Raw genomic sequence first — 25,846 nt, 5'->3', positions numbered from 1 at the left:
TATACTTCTGTGTTTCAAATTTTCCACAAAATATATGACCTCTGAAATTAACATAAATGAGAAAAGTACTGAGGTACTCTATATATATATACACACATATATATATACACACACATATATATGTACAGACACACACATATATGTTCATGGATGGATAACTTGATAAAGGTAAAAAAATTGCCATGTAAAGCAGGTCACCTTGAGAAAAGTAATGACCTACGTTAAGGGACAGAATCAGCTTGGGTGACTTCACGTGGCAGGAAACAGGAATAAATACTCTATCTTGATTCTCTTTCCTCTCTGAGATATGGAATTCCTCAATGTCTGATGGCAGTTGGAAACCAGTGGGCAAGAGAGCCCATAGATGTAAACTCTACAGGCCAGATTTCTGGGGACAAAGCCAAGTTGAGGAGTGTAGAGAGGGGATCCGTATGTGCAAAAAGAAAATAGCTAGCACACTGACTTTAATGGAAAAGCTTCTAAAATTTCTTTTTTTAAGTAAAATATTTGTTCACTTAAAGGAAATATTTTTTATGAGTTAAGAGTATTCCCTGCTAATTCTAGTTATTGTCATAAATAAATTGAACTTTTAAATCTTTTTGTTTCTTGCATATACTAACATGATCATATGGTTTCCTCTTTTAATCTGTTAATATGATGATATAAATATAAGTTTTCCAATGTTGAGCCATCTTTGTATTCCATAAATTAAATACTACTACTGGGTTTCAATGTATTATTTGTATACAAATAGTTATTTATTTTGCTGATATTTTATTTAGAACTTTTGAATATCCACATTATAAGTTAGAATGCACTATAATTTTTTTTCCTTCAAGCATCCTTGATTTAATTTATTTTGTCCAGGCTTTTCATTTTTGTTTGCTGAAAAAGGTTGTATAAATAAAAATTCTAAGTTTTTTAAATTATAAAGACTTGGTAAAACATGCTTATAAAGCCTCTGAACCTTATTTCAGGGGGAGGTTTATGTCAAGATGTTTCATTTTTGGAGTTCCTTTTTAAGTCAAATGGATTAAATATGTCTTTGATGATTGCTCTGCCATTAAGGTTTTGTGGCTCTTCTTTAGTCAAATGTATTAAATTATATTTTCCATAAATTGGCTTTACCCATATTTTCAAAATAAATTGCATAAAATATTTGTAATATTATATTTTTAAGATCATTAATATGTGTGGTCATGTTACCCTCCTCATTCTTAGATTTTTGCCTTTTGAGGTTTGTTTATTCTGTTTGTTCAAAGTATCAGCCATTTTCTTGATCATCTCTATTGTTTATTTGTTGTCTGTTGAATTATTTTTCTTTTATCCTTGTCATTTCCTCCTTTCTACTGTTTTAATTCTATAGTTCTTTTTCCTACTTTTATCAGTTAAACTGTTTATAATTTTTCACTGTTTGCTAATATATGTTTTTAGGACTATTAATTTCCTCTTCAAATGCTATCTTAAGGCTATCTCACAAGTTCTGATAAGAAATGTTCTCACTGACATTCGGCTTCCAAATGTTTTTTAATTCACTGTGATTGCCTATTCTTAATGTATACATGATTTAGAAGTGTGATTTTTTAAAAAATTTTTTCTTGTGATTGATTTTAACACCATTTTTTGGCTTTTTGTTATTGATTTCTAATTTTGTTGCATAGTGGTCAAAGAATGTATGGAATTAATAAAAACTTCCTTTTTTTTTTTTTTTAAAAAAAATGAAGATATTTTCTTTTTTTTTTTTCTTTTATTATTATTATTATTATTATCATTATTATACTTTAGGTTTTATGGTACATGTGCGCAATGTGCAGGTAAGTTACATATGTATACATGTGCCATGCTGGTGCGCTGCACCCACCAACTTGTACTCCGACAGACCTGCAGCTGAGGGTTCTGTCTGTTAGAAGGAAAACTAACAGAAAGGACATCCACACCAAAAACCCATCTGTACATCACCATCATCAAAGACCAAAAGTAGATAAAACCACAAAGATGGGGAAAAAACAGAGCAGAAAAACTGGAAACTCTAAAAACCAGAGTACCTCTCCTCCTCCAAAGGAACGCAGTTCCTCACCAGCAACGGAACAAAGCTGGACGGAGAATGACTTTGACGAGCTGAGAGAAGAAGGCTTCAGACGATCAAATTACTCTGAGCTACGGGAGGATATTCAAACCAAAGGCAAAGAAGTTGAAAACTTTGAAAAAAATTTAGAAGAATGTATAACTAGAATAACCAATACAGAGAAGTGCTTAAAGGAGCTGATGGAGCTGAAAACCAAGGCTCGAGAACTACGTGAAGAATGCAGAAGCCTCAGGAGCCGATGCGATCAAATGGAAGAAAGGGTATCAGCCCTGGAAGATGAAATGAATGAAATGAAGCGAGAAGGGAAGTTTAGAGAAAAAAGAATAAAAAGAAACGAGCAAAGCCTCCAAGAAATGTGGGACTATGTGAAAAGACCAAATCTACGTCTGATTGGTGTACCTGAAAGCGACGGGGAGAATGGAACCAAGTTGGAAAACACTCTGCAGGATATTATCCAGGAGAACTTCCCCAATCTAGCAAGGCAGGCCAACATTCAGATTCAGGAAATACAGAGAACGCCACAAAGATACTCCTCGAGAAGGGCAAAAACTTCCTTTGTAGATCAGTATGTGGTTAAGTTTTATAAACCATCAATCTAATTGTTAAAGTATGTGTAATCTCTACTCCTTGGGTAAGGAATTTATATCTAGCTTGTAAATTGTGTTGCTGAAAATTGATCAGTGGTTTATTGGAGAAGTGTAAAATAATTTCCCTCTATTAATTTTATTAATAATTTTTGTAATTCAATGAATTCTCACTTTATGTGTGTTGAGGCTTTTTTGGATGCATGTGGGTTCAGGATAATTACTTTTAGTTTGCGGATGTTTAATTTTATTGTTACATAATATTTCACTTTATCCCTATTAATGCCTTCATCTCAAGATCATTTTCTTCTGGTTTTAATATGGCCAATATTGATCAGCTTCAAGTTGGTGGAGAGTAAATATGGAATTCCCTCATTATCTGCCTTTAGATGTATATCTTCTAGACAATATCTGACATATTTGGCAGAACCCTTAACTTTCCAGTCACGTTCAGTTGTTAAGGATTCATTCCAATCTAATCTAAAACTCTAATTTCACATGTAATTGAAATCTCATTTCATTCTTTTCTCCTAGCTGCATACCATTGACCCATTCTGAGTCTCTCAACCACAAGCCTAACATTTCCTCCATTTAACCAACTTCTGCAAAATAGTGTTGTAGAATTTTATATTAAAAGAAAGTTAAAATAAATTAAAATATTATATTTTTATCTAGAAAGGGATAACAAATATGGGAGAGAAGGTAGGAAAAAGAGAAGGTAAACAAAAGAAATTTTATCAAAATTGCTATTAATTCTGATCCTCAAACAATTTCACCTTAAAATATCTAGAGATCATAATACCAAAAGGAGAAAAAAAAGAAGGGGATAGATGAAATATTTGAGAAAGCAATGGCTTAAATTTTTCCAAAATTTATGATGGACACCAAACCTCAGATACAGGAAGCTCTGAGGATACCAAGAAGGACAAATACCAAAAAGCTTATACCTAGACACATCATATTGAAAGTTCCGAAAAGTAAAGACCAAAAAATAAATAAATAAATACAAATAAAATAAAAAAAAAGAATTGAAAGAAGCCAGAAAGAAAACACATTACCTACAGAAGAATAAGAAATACATCAGACATCTCTTCAAAAAACATGCAAGCAAGAAGAGAGTGGAGTGAAATTTTTAAAGTATTGAAAGTAAAAGAAAGCCCACCAACCTATAATTTGATATCCAATAAAACTGTTTTTCAAACATGAAGGAGAAATAAAGACTTTCTCAGACAAACAAAAATTGAGGAAACTTGTCACTAGTAGAGATGCACTGAAAATAATGTTAAAAGTTCTTCAAAGGAAATGGACTGTGTGACATTATGAAAAAGGTAAAAATAAAAATATGGTAAAAAAAAATTAGTTGTTTCCAGCCCTGTTCAGGAGGAGGGAAGAAGAGATGAAGAGGTAGAACACAGGTGATTTTTAGGGCTATGAAGCTATTCTGCATGATGCTGTAATTGTGGATACAAAAAGTTATACATTTGTCAAAACCCATAGAACTGTACAACGCAAACTTTGTGCTCTAATGTAATCTATGGACTTAAATCAGTAATAATGTATCAATATTGGTTCATCAATTGTAACAAATATACCACACTAACACAAGATATTAATAATAGAAGAAACTGTGTACAATGAGGAGAGAGGATGTATAGGAACTCTCCCTACTTTCTGCTAAACTTTTCTGTAAACCTAAAATTCCTCTTTTTTTTTTTTCTTTTTTTATGAGACAGTGTCTCACGCAGTAGCCCAGACTAGAGTGCAGTGGTGTGATCTCAGCTCACTGCAACCTCTGCCTTCAGGCTCAAGACATTCTCCTGCCTCAATCTCCAGAGTAGCTGGGATTACAGAGTAGCTGGGATTACAGGCGGCCGCTACCATGCCCAGCTAATTTTTGTATTTTTAGTAGAGACAGGATTTCATCATTTTGACCAGGGTGGTCTTGAACTCCTGACCTCAGGTGATCCAACCCCCTCAGCCTCCCAAAGTGCTGGGATTACAGGTGTGAGCCAGCACGCCCGGCAAATTCCTCTTGAAAGATAAAAATGGCCAAACCCTGTGGCTCACGCCTATAATCTTAACACTGGAAAGCTGAGGTGGGAGGATTGCTTGAGGCCAGGAGTTGAAGACCAGCCTGGGTTACACAGCAAGACCCCCGTCTCTATTAAAAAAAAAAAAAATACACAAATTAGCCAGGCGTGGTGGGGACTAAAATTAGCTACTTAGGAGGCTGAGGCAGGAGGATGGCTTGAGCTCAGGAGGTTGAGGCTACAGTGAACTATGATTGTACCACTGCACTCCAGCCTGGATGACAGAACTGGATTCTGTAAAAAAATTTTAAAAAGATAAAAACTATTAATTAAGAAATAAGTTTGATTTTTTTTTTACAATAAAAATACCTATTTAGAGACAAAACAGATGCTTAGGGAATGGTAAGGGTAAAAATAAAGCATTAATTTTCTGTATCATTTTTTAATACTCTAATTCAGCTCAGCTTCTACCAGAAACCAAAAAAAATTGTTGAGAAGAATATTTTTAAAGCCTGTTATTTATTTTTTTAACTACATTTTAGCTTCATCACCTGGGTGAAGTCAGAATGTGTTGGGAACTTTCCTGTGGGTCACTATGTTCCCACAGAGATGATGCAATAGAAAAATAGCAGACCGGCAAGGGAAATGATTAGACTTTGTTATTGCAAAGAGAATTTTTGTTTGACCATATAACATGCTGGTAATTAGAACTTGCACCCCAGGATCTCACAGCTGTCTTTCTGCTATCTAATTTTTCTCTGTCAGAATCTTAGAGACATTGTAGAATACATTGAAAACTTCTTTTAAACAACATTCACATATGAATCCTTGCATTTGGAACCTTGCTGTGCTGATATGATTCAAAAGGGCAAATGCAGAGAAAATTATTGAACTGAAGAGCCTAGAGTCAGCACAATCATGAAGTAGGTGAATTGGCATTTTCCTACTCCATTTCTTTACCTCTCCTCATTTCCACGTCTTTCATGGTATTTACATTGTGGTCTTTATCTTCAGAGCATTGGGGAGAAGATGAAATGTTTCAATTGGGATGGGTGGTGACATCATATTTACATTTTAATAAATCATTCTGGTGAAAAACAGGTCAGAAAGAGGCAAAAATGAATGTGGGTTTGTACAGGTCTGCAGCAACCTCAATTCTTGCCTTTTCAGAAGAAAGAATTAGACTAAGGAGCACTAGGCAGAGTGAGAGACCAAGGCAAGTTTTAGAGCAGGAGTGAAAGTTTATTAAAAAGCTTTAGAGCAGTAATGAGAGGACGTAAAGTACACTTGGAAGAGGGCCAAGCAGGGAATTTGAGAGATCAGGGCACGGTTTGACCTTTGACTTGGGGTTTTACACCTTGCCATGCTTCCAGGGTCTTGTGTACCTTCTCTCCTATTCTTGCCTCAGGGTGAGCTATCCACATGCGCAGTGGCCTGCCAGTGCTTCGGAGGGGAACATATGCAATGTGTTTACTGTATTTGTATGCATACTCACTTAAGGCATTCTTCCTTTACAAGCTGAATGTTCCTAGAAGGTCATATGCCAGTTAAACTCTGTCATTTTGCATGCCTGAGCCCACTCCCCAACTCCTGGGATCCTATTGGAAAGCTGCTGATCACCAGTTTCAGGTTTATTCTATCTATTGGAAGACTGCCTTTCCCTGCCACTGGCTGCAACCAATTATTATTTTAGAGATACAATGTAACAACCGCCTGACCATCATCTGATGGTCACCTGACATTCCTGGTGGTGGCGGGGAGTCCTCCCCTGACCTGCTTATGCCTGATTAGCTACCTACTGTGGCAGGTTGACCTATTAGGAGGCAGTTATAGTCTTGTAGATGAGAGATGACATCTTCCTTTCTAAGCATATCTGCCTTTGAACAGTTAATAATCCCCTCATTCAAAGGAAGGGGGTAGAATTTCAGATATCTTTATGAATGAAGCACTATGACTCTTCAGAGAAGATATTTGAGAGTGACTTTTAAGAAGGAGATTACATCTGAATAATATCTTAGAGTGGGTTGATAGAGGCTAAGGACATTTCAGGTGGAGGGTACAGAATGAACAAAAGCAAACCGTATTCATAGAATGATGAGCTGTGCGGTTCGGGTGGAATTTAGAATCCCTAAAAGAAAGTTTAGAATATGAGACTGAAATGAAATGCGAAACCAGATTGTGGCCAATCACAATACTAGGCCTAGATTGTCAAGCTCATACTTTGTCATGAAAAGACTAATGAAGAGTTTAAAATAAGAAATAACGTGTGCAGAGCAGTGGTATATAGACTTGGGGAATTTTTTTTTCTGTTTAAGATGATGTTACTCACATGGTTGTGCCTCATCCCTAGAGATCTTGAATTAATTGGTCTAGAAGTATGCATTTCTTTTTTTAATTTTTACTCTTTAATAAAAATTGTATATATATGCAACATGATGTTTTCATATACATATACAATTGTGATATGATTACTACAATCAAGTTAATATATTCGTTTTTGCGCTTTTGTGTGATGAGAACTCAAGATCTACTCTCTCAGTAAATTTTCAATTTAATGCAGTATTATTAACTATAGTTATCATGCTGTACATTAGATCTCTAGAACTTATTCATCCTACATAACTGAAACTTTGCACATTTTGACCAACATATCCCTACTCTGCCTCCCGCCCACCCCTGGCAACCACCATTCTACTCTCCATTTCAGTAAATTTGATTTTTAAAGATTCTGCACATGAGTGAAATAATGCCGTATTTTTCATTCTGCATAATGTCCTTCAGGTTGGTAATCCCTTTATTCAAAAGAAGGGAGTAGAATTTCTGATATTGTTACAAATGAAGTGCTATGAATATTCAGAGAAGACACTTGAGAGTAAATTTTAAGGAAATGACATTTGAATAATATCACTTAGCATAATGTCCTGGAGTACATTTATCTGCTTACAAGTGTGAACCCCAATGACAGAGGTATGATGTGCTTCATTAACAGCTATGTAGTACAGGCCCAGTTTTATCTACCGGAAAACCTTGGCCTCTTTTCACATCAAGTTGTGCTGCAGTCAGTTTAGAAAATGACACTTGCGTTGTGGAGTGGAAGTTGAGGAGCCAGGGAGTTAGACTAATTTATACACTTATTGCTGTCATAGTCATGACATTTTGTATATACCCCCTTCATATTCTACAGTAAAAAAGTTGTCCATGACCTGAAAATTACGTTCTCTGCTTCCTCTCACACTTATTTCACATGTCTTCTTCAGTTAGGGCCCAATGCATAGTATATCCAGCATAGACCAGTGGTTCCCAAATGCAGGTGCCCATGAGAATGCTCTGTGTAACTTTTTTAAAAATGTAGAATTCCAGGTCCTATCCCAGATCTGTTAAATTAAAATGTCCAGAGGGGGTGCCAAAGTGAACACACACACATATATGCACACACACAGACATCACACAGGCACATACACTTCACTGAGGACTCAAGCATATCTGTGACTAAGAAACACTGACATTCACTATTTCTACTTGAATTTTTAAGGTGTCTCATTTAGAGAAATCCCACTCTGGTGGTCTCTTAATATAAATTGTAATGTTTAAGGAGTAATTACTGAGTTTAATTTTACCTATCAGCACTACCATTTTATTCCTGATTTCTTCAGGAAACTCAAATATTAATGCATTGAATTGTGTAGTCTTCCCAATATTAATAGAGTCCCTGTGACTAGCAAGTTTTCTCGTATTTAGATGTTGAAAAAGTAAATTTTCTGCAGAGCTTTTGGGTAATCATGGCAATTTGAGAAATTGAAGAAGTCATTTTTTTAAGTCAAGGTGATTATAATCCAATTATATTATCATCACTGAAGAGTGAAAGTGAAAGCAGAAGGATGATGTCATCATCACTGTGTGAGGTCAGGAAATTAATTATGTCTTTCACAGTTCAAACATTATTAAGTAAACAGATTGTCCAGGATGTCAACACTTTCTCCTTTCTAAATTAAAAAATCTGGAAGGTTTTCAGTGTTCTCTCAGGCATGCATTTGAAGAATTGTCACGTTCCTTTTTCTATTGCATCCCAGTATTCTGGTTAAGTCTGAATTGGATTCACTCACCCAAGGCAAGGCAACTTTATCTGTCCCGTGAGTAAACTTCCAAAAGTCACCGCATTTCACACTACACTGAGAACTAACAACCTTACCTCCTTTCTTACTTTTACATTTTTATTCAGGTTTCATACTATTTTAAGCCTGAATTACATCTCTTAGGAAAAGAAATGTTCTCACAAAAGTTGGAGCTGATTACTTGGTGTTTGTTTTTTATGCCTTCCTCCTGAGAGTGAAGTATTCTGATCCCATTCAACCATGTGCCAAGTGCAGTAAACAATAATGTGATAAATATTTTCATCTTTCTTGTCCAAGTTGTACTTTGATATATTATACTATATTATAAGATTTGTTTTGAATGACATTTATTTTTGGTGGGACAAAAATATATCACTTCATTTTTTATTAACACATTATAATTGTACATATTTATGGGGTATATGTAATATTTTCATACATTTATACAATGAGTAATGATCAAAATAAGACATTTAGGATATTCATCACCTCAACTATTTATCATTTCTTGTGTTGGGAAAGTTCCAAATCTTCTAACTATTTTGAAATATACAATAAGTTATTGTTAACTATACTCACCCTATGATGGTATCAAACACTTTAACTTACTCATTCTATCTAACTGTATTTGTGTCCCCATTATCCAATCTCTCTTATCTCTTCCTCACCCCTATTTTTCCCAACCCCTGGTAACCATCCTTCTCTACCTCCATGAGATCAACTTTTTTAGTTCCCATATGTAAATGAGAAAATGAGATATTTGTCTTTCTGTACCTGGCTTATTTCACTTAATATAATTACCTCCAGTTCCACCTATGGTGCTGCAAATGACAGGATTTCATTCTCTTTTACGGCTGAATAATATTTTATTGCATATATGTACCATGTTTTCTTTATCCATTCATTGATGAACACTTAGATTGATTCCATACCTTGGCGATTGTGAATAGTGGCTGCAATAAACGTGGTAATGCAGATATCTTTTTTTTCATTCTATGTCCAGCAGATTTGTGAAAAAAATTTATTGAGATAAAATATACACATATAATTTACCATCTTTAGCATTTTCAAGTATATAGTTCAGTGATAATAAACACATTTCTTTTCTCTTTTCTCCTTAATTATTCCTTCCCCTTCTCTTTCCTGGCCTTTGGTGGCCACCAATGTAACCTCTATCTTTGTGAGATCCACCATTTATTGTAGCTCCCACATATGAGTGAGAACATGTGATATTTGTCTTTCTGTTCTTGGCTTATTTCACTTAACATAATGGCCTCCAGTTACATCCATGTTGCTGCAAATAATACGATTTCATTCTTTTATGGCTGAATAATATTCCATTGTGTGTATGTACCACATTTTCTTTATCCGTTCATCTGTTCATGGGCACTTAGATTGATTCTCTATCTTGGCTATTATGAACAGTGCTGCAGTTAACATGGAAGTGCAGATATCTCTTTGATATACTTATTTCCTTTCATATATGCATACACACACACACACACACACACACACACACACTCAGGACTGAGATTGCTGGATCATAAGGTATTCATGTTTTTAGTGTTTTTGAGGAACCTCCATACCGTTTTCCATAATAGCTGTATTAAGTTACATTCTTACAAATGATATATGAGAATTTCCTTTTCTCTTTATCAGCACTCTTAATTTTTTGTATCTCTGATAATAGCCATTTTAACAGGTATTGAGAGGATATCTCACTGTGATTTTGATTGGCATTCCCTTTATGATTAGAGATGCGGAGTATTTTTCATATACTTGCTGACCATTTTTATGTCTTCTTTTCAGAAATGTCTGTTCATATCATTTGCCCATTTTTTAGTCAGATTATTTATTTGTTGATGTTGAGTTTCTTATATAGTTGACCCTTGGACAACATGGGTTTCAACTGCACAGGTCCACTTATATTTGGATTTTTTAAGTGAATATATTGGAAATTTTTTTGAAGATTTGCAACAATTTGAAGAAATTTGCAGGGGAACAAAGTAGCCTAGAAATATAAAAAAAAAAAATTTAAGTTCTAAAATTGACACCCTAACATCACATTTAAAAGAACTAGAGAAGCAAGAGCAAACACATTCAAAAGCTTACAGAAGACAAGAAATAACTCAGATCAGAGCAGAACTGAAGGAGATAGAGACACAAAAAACCCTTCAAAAAATCAGTGAATCCAGGAGCTGGTGTTTTGAAAAGATCAACAAAATTGATAGACTACTAGCAAGACAAAGAAAGGAGAAAAGAGAGAAGAATCAAACAGATGCAATAAAAAATGATAAAGGGGTTATCACCACCAATCCCACAGAAATACAAACTACCTTCAGAGAATACTATACACACTTCTACGCAAGTAAACTAGAAAATCTAGAAGAAATGGATAAATTCCTGGACACATACATCCTCCCAAGACTAAACCAGGAAGAAGTTGAATCCCTGAATGGACCAATAACAGGCTCTGAAATAGAGGCAATAATTAAGAGCCTGCCAACCAAAAAAAAGTCGAGGACCAGATGGATTCACAGCCAAATTCTACCAGAAGTACAAGGAGCAGCTGGTACCATTCCTTCTGAAACTATTCCAATCAATAGAAAAAGAAGGAATCATCCCTAACTCATTTTATGAGGCCAGCATCATCCTGATACAAAAGCCTGGCAGAGACACAACAACAAAAAAAGAGAATTTTAGACCAATATCCCTGATGAACATCAATGCAAAAATCCTCAATAAAATACTGGCAAACCGAATCCAGCAGCACATCAAAAAGCTTATCCACCATGATCAAGTGGGCTTCATCCCTGCGATGCGAGGCTGGTTCAACATACGCAAATCAATAAATGTAATCCAGCATATAAACAGAGCCAAAGACAAAAACCACATGATTATTTTCGTATTATACAATTAGGAAAAGAGGAAGTCAAATTGTCCCTGTTTGCAGATGACATGATTGTATATCTAGGAAACCCCATTGTCTCAGCCCAAAATCTCCTTAAGCTGATAAGCCACTTCAGCAAAGTCTCAGGATACAAAATCAATGTACAAAAATCACAAGCATTCTTATACACCAATAACAGACAAACAGAGAGCCAAATCATGAGTGAATTCCCATTCACAATTGCTTCAAAGAGAATAAGATACCTAGGAAGCCAACTTACAAGGGATGTGAAGGATCTCTTCAAGGAGAACTACAAACCACTGCTCAATGAAATAAAAGAGGATACAAACAAATGGAAGAACATTTCATGCTCATGGGTAGGAAGACTCAATATCATGAAAATGGCCGTACTGCCCAAGGCAATTTATAGATTCAATGCCATCCCCATTAAACTACCAATGACTTTCTTCACAGAATTGGAAAAAACTACTTTAAAGTTCATATGGAACCAAAAAAGAGCCCGCATTGCCAAGTCAATCCTAAGCCAAAAGAACAAAGCTGGAGGAATCACGCTCCCTGACTTCAAACTATACTACAAGGCTACAGTAACCAAAACAGCATGGTACTGGTACCAACACAGAGATATAGATCAATGGAACAGAACAGAGCCCTCAGAAATAACGCCGCATAGCTACAACTATCTGATCTTTGACAAACCTGAGAAAAACAAGAAATGGGGAAAGGATTCCCTATTTAATAAATGGTGCTGGGAAAACTGGCTAGCCATATGTAGAAAGCTGAAACTGGATCCCTTCCTTACACCTTATACAAAAATTAATTCAAGATGGATTAAAGACTTAAACGTTAGACCTAAAACCATAAAAACCCTAGAAGAAAACCTAGGCATTACCATTCAGGACTTAGGCATGGGCAAGGACTTCATGACTAAAACACCAAAAGCAATGGCAACAGAAGCCAAAATTGACAAATGGGATCTAATTAAACTCAAGAGCTTCTGCACAGCAAAAGAAACTACCATCAGAGTGAACAGGAAACCTACAGAATGGGAGAAAATTTTCGCAACCTACTCATCTGACAAAGGGCTAATATCCAGAATCTACAATGATCTCAAACAAATTTACAAGAAAAATCAAACAACCCCATCAAAAAGTGGGCAAAGGAGATGAACAGACACTTCTCAAAAGAAGACATTTATGCAGCCAACAGACACATGAAAAAATGCTCGTCATCACTGGCCATCAGAGAACCGCAAATCAAAACCACAATGAGATACCATCTCACACCAGTTAGAATGGTGATCATTAAAAAGTCAGGAGACAACAGGTGCTGGAGAGGATGCGGAGAAATAGGAACACTTTTACACTGTTGGTGGGACTGTAAATTAGTTCAAGCATTGTGGAAGACAGTGTGTTGATTCCTCAAGGATCTAGAACTAGAAATACCATTTGACCCAGCCATCCCATTACTGGGTATATACCCAAAGGATTATAAATCATGCTGCTATAAAGATGCACACGTATGTTCATTGCGGCACCATTCACAATAGCAAAGACTTGGAACCAACTCAAATGTCCATCAATGATAGACTGGATTAAGAAAATGTGGCATATACATCCTTCCCAAGGTAATTTACAGATTCAATGCCATCCCCATCAAGCTACCAATGACTTTCTTCACAGAATTGGAAAAAACTACTTTAAAGTTCATACGGAACCAAAAAAGAGCCCGCATCACCAAGTCAATCCTAAGCCAAAAGAACAAAGCTGGAGGCATCACACTACCTGACTTCAAACTATACTACAAGGCTACAGCAACCAAAACAGCATGTTACTGGTACCAAAACAGAGATATAGATCAATGGAACAGAACAGAGCCGTCAGAAATAATGCCACATATCTACAACTATCTGATCTTTGACAAACCTGAGAAAAACAAGAAATGGGGAAAGGATTCCCTATTTAATATATGGTGCTGGGAAAACTGGCTAGCCATATGTGGAAAGCTGAAACTGGATCCCTTCCTTACACCTTATACAAAAATCAATTCAAGATGGATTAAAGACTTAAATGTTAGATCTAAAACCATAAAAACCCTAGAAGAAAATCTAGGCATTACCATTCAGGACATAGGCATGGGCAAGGACTTCATGTCTAAAACACCAAAAGCAATGGCAACAAAAGCCAAAATTGACAAATGGGATCTAATTAAACTCAAGAGCTTCTGCACAGCAAAAGAAACTACCATCAGAGTGAACAGGCAACCTACACAATGGGAGAAAATTTTTGCAACCTACTCATCTGACACAGGGCTAATATCCAGAATCTACAATGAACTCCAACAAATTTACAAGAAAAAAACAAACAACCCCATCAAAAAGTGGGTGAAGGACATGAACAGACACTTCTCAAAAGAAGACATTTATGCAGCCAAAAAACACATGAAAAAATGCTCACCATCACTGGCCATCAGAGAAATGCAAATGAAAACCACAATGAGATACCATCTCACACCAGTTAGAATGGCAATCATTAAAAAGTCAGGAAACAACAGGTGCTGGAGAGGATGTGGAGAAATAGGAACACTTTTACACTGTTGGTGGGACTGTAAACTAGTTCAACCATTGTGGAAGTCAGTGTGGCGATTCCTCAGGGATCTAGAACTAGAAATTCCATTCGATCCAGCCATCCCATTACTGGGTATATACCCAAAGGACTATAAATCATGCTGCTATAAAGACACATGCCCACGTATGTTTATTGCGGCATTATTCACAATAGCAAAGACTTGGAACCAACCCAAATGTCCAACAATGATAGACTAGATTAAGAAAATGTGGTACATATACACCATGGAATACTATGCAGCCATAAAAAATGATGAGTTCATGTCCTTTGTAGGGACATGGATGAAATTGGAAATCATCATTCTCAGTAAGCTATTGCAAGAACAAAAAACCAAACACCACATATTCTCACTCATAGGTGGGAATTGAACAATGAGAACACATGGACACAGGAAGGGGAACATCACACTTCGGGGACTGTTGTGGGGTGGGGGGAGGGGGAGGGATAGCATTGGGAGATATACCTAATGCTAGATGATGAGTTAGTGGGTGCAGCGCACCAGCATGGCACATGTATACATATTTAACTTACCTGCACATTGCGCACATGTACCATAAAACCTAAAGTATTATAATAATAATAATAATAATAATAATAAAATAAAAAAAAGAAAATGTGGCATATATACACCATGGAATACTATGCAGCCATAAAAAACGATGACTTCATGTCCTTTGTAGGGACATGGATGAAGCTAGAAACCGTAATTCTCAGCAAAGTATCACAAGGACAAAAAACCAAATACCGCATGTTCTCACTCATAAGTGGGAATTTGAACGATGAGAACACTTGGACACAGGAAGGGGAACATCACACATTGGGGCCTGTCTTGGGGTGGGGAGTTGGGGGAGGGATAGCATTAGGTGATATATCTAATGTAAATGACGAGTTAACGGGTGCAGCACACCAACATGGCACATGTATACATATGTAACAAACCTGCACATGTGCACATATACCCTAGAACTTAAAGTATAATAATAAAAAAATACATTTAAGTTAGGCACGTTACAAGTGCATAAAATATGTGCAGATACTAGTCTATCTTATCATTAACTTCCATAAAATTCACACAAATCTACTATAAAATGTTAAAATGCATCAAACTTTACACAAACACTTATAGACTGTACATGGCACCATTCACATTCTAGAGAAATGTCAAGAAACATAAAAATGTGGTATGAAATCATAACTGCATAAAGTTACGTATAATACATGCTCTACTACTGTAATAATTGTGTAGCTACCTCCTGTGGCTATTGCAGGTAGCTCAAGTATTGTGAGTATCCTCTTAAAATATCTTGTGACACTAATCACCTTCACATAAGCCATCTGACTCTCTAGTAAATTGCATATCACAGTAAAAATGATCTCTCTAAATTCTTGCAATTTTTATCATGTTTAATGCAATACCCTAAACTTTGAATAGCACCATGGGACCCATGCAAAGTACTACTAGTGATATTGGAAGTGCTTTCAAGAAGTGAAATCATGACATTACAAGGAAAAGTTGATTTGCTTGATATGTACCATAGATTAAGGTCTGCAGCTGTAGCTGGGCACCATTTCAAGATAAATGAATCTCACATAAGGACTGTTGTAAACAAAAGAAAGAAAGGAAAGAAAAGAAAAGGAAACTTGTGTAGCAATCTCTGCAGCTATACCAGCAGGCACAAAATCTTTGTGCTTTTTTTGAAATGCCTTTATGTTGTGTATTGAAAATGCCATTTGTATGTGGGAGCAAGATTGCTATAAGAAAGCCATACCTAACAACTCTAATACAATTTGTGAAAAAGCAAACTTATGACATGACAACTTGAAGCAAGAGGAAGTCGAAGGATCAGAAGTTGGTGAATTTAATGCCAGCAAAGGGTGACCTGACCATTTTAGAAAGAGGTTTGACTTTTAAAATATCAAGATAATAGGAGAAGCCATTTCTGCCAACCAAGAGGCAGATGATTCCTAGACATGATTAAGAAGATCATTGAGGAGAAAGGATATATGTCTGAAAAGTGAAGACAAAAGTGTCCTATTCTGGAAAAAAAATGCCACAAGGTACATTAATTAGTAAGGAAAAAAAAGCGAGCACCAGGATTTAAGGTAGGAAGGGATAGGCTAACTCTACTGTTTGTGCAAATGAAGTAGAGTTTATGATCAGGACTGCCCTTATCTATAAAAGTGCTAAACCCCTAGACTTGAAGGGAAAAGATAAACACCAGCTGCCAGTCTTTTGGTTGTGCACAAGAAGGCCTGGACAGTGAGAACTGTTATTCTAATTGGTTTCATCCATGCTTTTTCCCTGAAGTCAGGAAGTAAAGTACCTTGCCAGTAGGGGATTACTTTTTAAAATTCTTCTGATAGACAATGCCCCTCGCCACCCAGAACCCCATGAGTTCAACATAGAAAGTCTCATAGTTGTCTTGCTGCCCTCAAACACAATATGTCTAATTCAGCATCTAGATCAGGGGGTCATAAAGGCTTTTAAGACTCATTACACATTGTACTCTATGGAAATGAATGTCAATGCTTTGGAAGGGAAACCCAATAGAGGCAATTTCATGAAAGTCTGGAAGGATTACAGCATTGAAGACGCCATCGTTGTTATAGAAAAAGCCGTGAAATCCATCAAGCCCAAAACAATAAATCCCTGCTGGAGAAAGCTGTGTCCAGATGTTCTGCATGACTTCACAGGATTTATAACAGAGTCAATAAGTGAAATCATGAAAGTGATTGTCAATATGGCAAAAAAGGTGGACAGTGAAGGGTTTCAGTATATGGATCTTGGAGAAATTCAAGAGCTAATAGACACTACACAGGAGACAACTTGCTGGAAATGAATGCTTCCAAACAAGTGCCAGAAGATGAGGGGAAAGATGTAAAAGAAACGGTAGCAAAGACCAAATTGATATTAGAAAATCAGGCAAAAAGGTTTTGATTACTCAAGACTGTCTTTTTTTTTTTTTTTAACAACATGGACCCTTCTATGACATGAGCATTGAAACCAAAGCAAACACTGGAAAAAGAATTGGGAAGCTATAGAAACATCGATGGAGAAATGAAAAGGCAAAAATGTCAGGCAGAAATTGTGATATGTTTCCCTAAAGTTACACTGAGTGTGACTGCCTCTCCTGCATTGCCTTCCACCTTTTCAACCTCTTCCACCTTTTCAACCTCTTCCACCTCCTCCACCGCTGAGACAGCAAGACCGACCCCTCCCACTCCTCTTCTTCCTCAGCCTATTCAACATGAAGATGAAGAGGGTGAAAACCTGTGTGATAATCTACTTCCACTAAATGAATAGTAAACATACTTTCTCTTCCTTATAATTTTCCTAACATTTCCTTTTCTTTTGTTTATTACAAGAACACAGTACATAAAACATATAACATACAAAATATGTATTAATCTATGGCTTATGTTACTGGTAAAGTCAACAATAGGCTATTGGTAGTTAAGTTTTCAAAAGTTATACACTGATTTTTTACTGTGGAGGGTTGAGTCAGTGCTTCTAATCTGCATGTTGTTCAAGGGTTAGATATATATTTTGGTTATTAACACCTTGTCAGATGGGTAGTTTACAGTTTTTTTCTCCCATTTTGTAGGTTGTCCCTTCACTATGATTTTTTGTTTGTTCATTTGTTTTGTTTTTATTTGTTGTTTGTTTGTTTTGTTTTTGCTATGGAGAAGCATTTATGCATGATATGCTCCCATTTGCCTATTTTTGCTTTCATTGTCTGTGCTTTTCAGATCTGACCAAAAGAATATTTGCTCAGACCAATGTCCTGGATCATTTTCCTAGTGTTTTCTTCTAGTAGTTTTATAGTTTCAACTCACACTTAAGTCTTTTATCTGTTTTGATTTGATTTTTATATGGTGAGAGATATGAGTCTAGTTTTATTCTTCTGCATATGGATATATAGTTTTCTCAGGAAAACTATATAATATTTATTTATTTTTATCTATTAAGGAGACCGTCTTTTACACAATATATGTTTTTGGTATCTTTGTTTAAAATGAGTTGGCTGTAAATGTGTGGGTTTACTTCTGGTTTCTCTATTCCATCCCATTGGTCTATGCCTCTGTTTGTATGCCAGTACCATGCTGTTTTGGTTTGTAGTATATTTTGAAATCAGGTAGTGTAATGCCTCCAGCTTTGTTCTTTTTGTTCACGATTGCTTTGGCTTTTCATAGTCTTCTGTGGCTTCGTACAAATTTTAGGATTGTTTTATCTATTTCTATAAAGAATATCATTAAAATTTTGATAGGGATTGCACTGAATCTATAGATTACTTTGGGTAGTATGGATATTTTAACAATATTAGTTCTTTCAGTTCATGAATATGGGATACTTTCTAATTTTTTGGTGCCCTCTTCAATTTCCTTCATCAGGTTTTTTTGTAGCTGTTGTACGTGGGATTTCTTTCTTGATCTCTTTTTCAAATTGTTCACTGTTGGCATATAGAAATGCTACTGTTTTTCATATGCTGATTTTTGTATGCTTAAATTTACTAAGTTTGTTTATCAGTTCTAACAGTTTTCTTGTGGACTCTTTAGATTTTTCTAAATATAAGATTGTGTTGTCTGCAAACAAGGACAGTTTGATTTCTTGCTTTCCAATTCTGATACCTTGTATTTCTTTCTTTTGCCCAATTGTACTGGCTAGGACTTCCAGTACTATGTTGAATAAAACTGGTGAAAGTTGGTGTCCTTGTCTTGTTCCTGATCTTAGAGAAAAAGCTTTCAATTTTTCCCTGTTTAGCGTAATGTTAACTATGGTTTTATTACATGTAGCCTTTATTGTTTTAAGGTATGTTTCTTCATACCAAGTTTGTTGAGAGTTTTTATTATGAAGAGATGTTGAATTTTAACAAACACTTTTCAGCATCTATTGATGCTGTGATATTATTTTTGTTTTTGATTCTACTAATGTGAGTATTATGGTTTTTGATTTGCATATGTTGAACCATCCTTGCATCTCTGGGATGAATCCCACTTGATCATGGTGAATTATCTTTTTAATGTGTTGTTGAATTCAGTTTGCTAGTATTTTGTTGAAGATTTTTGCGTCTATATTTATTGTTTTTTGTTTGTTTGTTCGTTTGTTTTGAGACAGAGTCTCACTCTGTCACCCAGGCTGGAGTGCAGTGGCATGATCTCAGCTCACTGCAACCTCCACCTCCCGAGTTCAAGCGATTCTCCTGCCTCAGCCTCCCAAGTAGCTGGGATTACACGTGCCTGCCACCATACCCAGCTAATTTTTTGTATTTTTAGTAGAGACAGGGTTTTACCATGTTGCTCAGGCTGCTCTCGAACTCCTGACCTCGTGATTTGCCCACCTCAGCCTCCCAAAGTGCTGGGATTACAGGCGTGAGCCACCGTGCCTGGCCTATCAGGGATATTAATCTGTAGTTCTCTTTTATTGTTGTGTGCTTACCTAGTTTTGGTGTCAGGGTAATGCTTGCCTTCCTAGAATGAGTTTGGAAGTATTCTCTCCTCTTTTTTTTTCTAATAATTGAAGAAGAAGTGACATTAGATCTTCTTTAAATGCTTGATAGAGTTCAGCAGGGAAACCATCAGGTCTGAGCTTTTTATTTTGATGGGAGACTTTTTATTATGCTTTGATCTTGTTACTCACTAATAATCTGTTCAAGTTTTCCATTTCTTCATGGTTCTATCTTGGTATGTTGTCCATGTCCAGAAATTCATCCATTTCCTATAGGTTTTCCAATTTGTTGGTGCTTAGAAGTTCATAATAGTCTCTAGTGATCCTTTCCTTGGTTTTGGTTTCTGTACTTTTGGTGTAGTGTTTTCTTTTTTGTCTCTGATTTATTTATTTTGCTCTCTTTTTTTAGTCTCACTAGTGATTTGTCAACTTGGTTTATCTTCTCAAAAAACATAATTTTTATTTTGCTGATCTCTTGCATTTTTAGTCTCAATTTTATTTATGTATGCTCTGATCTTCATTATTTCTTCTTTTCTAATTTTGTGTTTGGTTTGTTCTTGCTTTTCTAGTTCATTGAGGTACATTGTTAGGTTGTTAATTTGAAGTCTTTCTACTTTTTTGGTGCAGGCATTTATTGCTATATACTTTGCTCTTAGTACTGCTTTTGCTATATCCCATTGGTTTTGGTATGTGTGTTTCCATTTTCATTTATTTCAAGAATTTTTAAAATGTCCTTCTTAATCCTTTCATTGACCCATTGGTCATTCAGGAGCATGGTGTTTAATTTCCATGCATTTGTACCATTTCCCAGGTTCCTCTTGTTATTAATATCTAGTTTTATTTCATTGTGGTCAGAAGAAGATACTTGATATGATTTGACTTTTCTTGAATTTGTTAAGATATGTCTTACATATGGTCTAACCTGGGGAATATTACATTTGCTGATAAGAAGAATGTGTATTCTGCAACAACTGAATGAAACATTCTGTAAATGTCAGTTAGTCCTTTTGATCTAGAATGTAGTTTAACTCTAATGCTTCTTTGTTAATTTTTTATATGGATTATCTATCCATTGCTGAAAGTTGGGTGTTAAAGTCCTCCTACTGTTATTGTATTGTAGTCTCTCTCTTCCTTTAAATCTATTAATAGTTGCTTTTTATATTTCAGTGTTCTGGTGTTGTGTGCGTATATATATTTGTGATTATTGTATCCTCTTGCTGGATTGAATGCTTTATTACTATATAATGACCTTGTTTGTCTCTTTTTACAGTTTTTGACTAGAACTCTACTTGGTCTAAGTGTAGCTGCTCCTGCTCTTTTTTGGTTTCCATTTGTGTAGAATATCTTTTCCATCCCTTCACTTTCTATCACTTTATTTTATAAGGTTGAGTACAGCACAAACAAAGGAAGGACCGAAGGGATTTCTAAACATGAACTTCTGTGAAGATCAGAATATTTTAATTATACTCAATACATGACATTATACTTGGACCTTATTTATTTACTTAAGTACAGATTTCTATTTGTTTTATAGTTCTTAGAATTTCATGTTTTTGGTTACCTTTAAATTTTATTATTTTAGATTCAGGGCATATATGGGCAGGTTTGTTACATGGGTATATTTGCATGACGTTGAGGTTTGGGCTTCTAGTGTTTTCATCACTAGAATCTAGTATTGAATGTACTACCAGATATGTAGTTTTTCAGCCCTTGCCCTCCTCCCTTCCTACCACTTTTGGAATTTCCAGTGTTTGTTGTTTCTATATTTGTGTCCACATGTACTTAATGTTTAGCTCCCACTTCTAAGTGAGAACATGCAGTATTTGCTTTTCTGTTTTTGCATTATCAAATCTTGTTTAAAACAACAGCTAAAATTGAGAGACCTACATTCAATGTGGATAACTATAGCAGTGACTTCAGAGAAAGAGGGTAGAATCTGGTAAACAATGTCTGAGAAGAATTCAATAATAGAGGGGCAACTTAGGGGTGAGGTGAAATAGGAGAATATGGTGTCCCAGAAACCATGTAGGAGAGAGTTTTGAGAAAGAAGGAATGTTTATTAGTGTCTGAAGCTGCAGAGTGATTGAATAAGATGACAATTTACAAACGCCCACTGAATTTTCTTTATTTTATTTTATTTTACTTTTTTTTTATTATTACACTTTAAGTTTTAGGGTACATGTGCACAATGTGCATGTTAGTTACATGTGTATACATGTGCCATACTGGTGTGCTGCACCCATTAACTCGTCATTTAACATTAGGTATATCTCCTAATGCTATCCCTCCCCCCTTCCCCCACCCCACAACAGTCACCAGAGTGTGATGTTCCCCTTCCTGTGTCCATGTGTTCTCATTGTTCAATTCCCACCTGTGAGTGAGAACATGCGGTGTTTGGTTTTTTGTCCTTGCGATAGTTTACTGAGAATGATGATTTCCAATTTCATCTATGTCCCTACAAAGGACATGAACTCATCATTTTTTATGGCTGCATAGTATTCTATGGTGTATATGTGCCACATTTTCTTAATCTAGTCTATCATTGTTGGACATTTGGGTTGGTTCCAAGTCTTTGCTATTGTGAATAGTGCTGCAATAAATGTACGTGTTCATGTGTCTTTATAGCAGCATGATTTATCAACTAAGGTCAGTGGTGATGTTAGACCAAACACTATCACCAAAAGATGGAGTTACTGTGTGATTCAAGGAGAGAGGGGACACAAGGAAGTAGAGGTGATCACTATAGATTTCCTTTTTAAAAACTTCGATGACAGTCCCACCAACAGTGTAAAAGTGTTCCTATTTCTCCACATCCTCTCCAGCACCTGCTGTTTCCTGACTTTTTAATGACTGTAAACTAGTTCAACCATTGTGGAAGACAGTGTGGCAATTCCTCAGGGATCTAGAACTAGAAATATCTTTTGACCCAGCCATCCCATTACTGGGTATATACCCAAAGGATTATAAATCATGCTATAAAGACACATGCACACATAAGTTTATTGCGGCACTACTCACAATAGCAAAGACTTGGAACCAACCCAAATGTCCATCAATGATAGACAGGATTAAGAAAATGTGGCACATATACACCATGGAATACTATGCAGCCATAAAAAAATGATGAGTTCATGTCCTTTGTAAGGACATGGATGAAGCTGGAAACCGTAATTCTCAGCAAAGTATCGCAAGGACAAAAAACCAAACACCGCATGTTCTCACTCATAGGTGAGAATTGAACAATGAGAACACTTGGACACAGGAAGGGGAACATCACACACCGGGGCCTGTTGTGGGGAGGGTGTTTGGGGGAGGGATAGCATTAGGAGATATACCTAATGTAAATGACGAGTTAATGGGTGCAGCACACCAATATGGCACATGTATACATATGTAACAAACCTGCACATTGTGCACATGTACCCTAAAACTTAAAGTATAATAAAAATTAAAAAAAAAACTTTGATGACAAGAATGATTGGATATTAGTGAGAAAGAAGATGACAGTCAAAGGAATATTTGGAGGGAGTTATGAAAGAGCTTGAGCTTGTCTCCAGGCAGAATGAAAGAAACTGTTAGGAAGACAAACATTGGCAATGCCAGAGCAAAAAGAGGGAAGGTCCCAGAGGAGGGAGGGAAGGTCCCAGAGGAGGGAGGAAAGGATCACAGGGCAGCAAATTGGATGGGCACCATTTCATTAAGGCTCAGCAAAGATGTGATCTCCTGCTTTCATAGAAGAAAATGGAGAAAATAGAGCACACTAAGTTAAGATTCCATCTATCTTATGGTCTCCTCATAAATATACTTAGACAAGTATCTTTTTCTCTACCCCTGTCTACGTCCTTCCCTCCCATCTATGTAGAAGATGTGTCTTTTCTCAGGGACAAGGTGTAATCTCCGTCTATAGGTAAATAAAAATGTGATTGATATTTGTCACATATATATATATACACACCCACATATATATATATAGTCTAAAGAACATAAAGAGTATAAATTGACCTATAATATGGGTAAATGTATATAATAAGCATATGCTTTATTACTAAACCAATAGAGCAATTACAGTGCAGTAGATATAAAATACATTACTCCTCCATTCAAATGAAATTTTGACATTGATTAATATAACCATTGAAAAAATCCATTATTTAGGATATCTATGACCACATGCCAGATAATTGATCTGCATTAGCAATATAACCCAGTTGTTTAGAAAAGTATTCAAATCATCTAAAACATTTTGCTTTTTTATATTACATTATATAGATACAGTCTGTAACTTTATAGGGCATACTAATACAGCCAAAATTAAGATCAGAGGCACAATAACAATGGGAAGAAGGAACTGCCTCATCTGTAATTTCAGACACACTTTCATTACTTCCCTAGATGTTTGGTAGTCAAGCATTAGCCTTAAGTTAATGCCTACTTTGGGCCAAAACAATAAGTAAAAATAAAAGGGTAAGTATATTAAGTTTTAGAGATAGAATTTGCCATTACTAATGCCAAAATCATGAGAATGATTACAATATAGCTGTCATTTAACAATCTATACCCACTTCTTCATGTTTTCTGCAAATGTTCTTCAGTGCCTACTAGGTTATAAACACTGTGCTGGGTAATGGCAATACAAAAGTGAATAAAGTACTGCTCTTCCTTTGAGCAACTTGCAATCTCATAGGAGTAAGAGACACGTTCATAATTATATAAATGTGTATAATGCTGTGAGAGAAATAGGTAAAAAGAAACTACAAATATGTAGTAAACATTATATCCTTTGATCGAAATTTTTACCTTTAGAAATCCATCTAAAAATAATTTGAAATAGAAAAGAAAAAAATTCAATGCAAATATTAACATATTGTAATTTATAATAACAAAAAAAAGATTTTAAGCAATTACCAAAAGAAGCAATATGTATACTAGCCAGGATGGGCTCAGCTATGCCCTAGTGAAAAAATAACACCAAAATTTCAGTGGTTTTACACAACTAATGGCACAATCCAATGTGGGTTGAAGGGCTCTTCTTGTCAGCTTTTCTCCAAGCAGGGACTGAGGAATCCACACACCTTCTATCATAAATTAATAGCTACAGTATTTGGAATATGTGGCTTTCAAGGACAAAGAACAAAAAGCTAAAGGATCATACAGAGTACTGTTAGGGATAAGTCCTAAAAGAGGCTTGCATCCCTTTTTCCACATTCCGTTGGTTGTAATTCAGTCACATAGGTCCCAACCTAACTGTAAGAGGGGCTCTAAAATGTAATCTTATTGTATGCCAGGAAGAGAAAACAGTGTATTTAACACATAGCTTTATCTCTGTAACATAGAGTTAATAAATTGGAAAACAGATGCATTTTATCAAGAGTTCATAAGAATACAAAAGTTTTTCTTATAATGTTTACTAAAAATTCCATATACAAAAATATTTCATGGTTGAAAAAACTGTGTGTATAAAAGTATATGGGAGGAAATACCCTAAAATACTAATGATCATATAGAATAAAAGAACAATGTTTTTAAATTTCTTTATTTGAATTTCTGCATTTTTTATTAAAATGTGCTATTTATAATGGAAAACATTAAATGACTTTAAAATTTCTGTAATGTAATAACATAGCAATTACTATTAGGAATAACTATAAATCAGATACGATACTCCGAAGAGATTGCAAAGAGGGGAAAGGGAACAAGATGAGTAATAAATTAGGATTAAATAGCTTTTGGAGAAAAAGCAGTAGACAGTGGGTATTTTCAACTAGGAGCCCCATGTGAACGTCAGTAATCATTCATTTAAGGGGGCTGGGGACCTTGAGAGGTACTAAAGCCTGCACAAGGTAGCCCCAGTGTGAGGTCACCATTCATGAGGCTAGAGGTATATAACCCATTGTGTGAAGGAAGATGTTGGGATTATTTGCCTCTGTGAATGTAGTATTGGGTAAAGGAAGGAAATGTTTCTTTCTGAAAAGATGTCAAAGTTATACTACAGCAAACATCTACATGTACATTTGTATATTTGATTTCAGGTTTAATACTCTGTGGGTTATTTT

Source organism: Pongo abelii, chromosome 1, assembly GCF_028885655.2.
Source record: "Pongo abelii isolate AG06213 chromosome 1, NHGRI_mPonAbe1-v2.0_pri, whole genome shotgun sequence".
NCBI classification, from domain to species: domain Eukaryota; kingdom Metazoa; phylum Chordata; class Mammalia; order Primates; family Hominidae; genus Pongo; species Pongo abelii.
Note: the sequence above shows the minus strand (reverse complement) of the source record.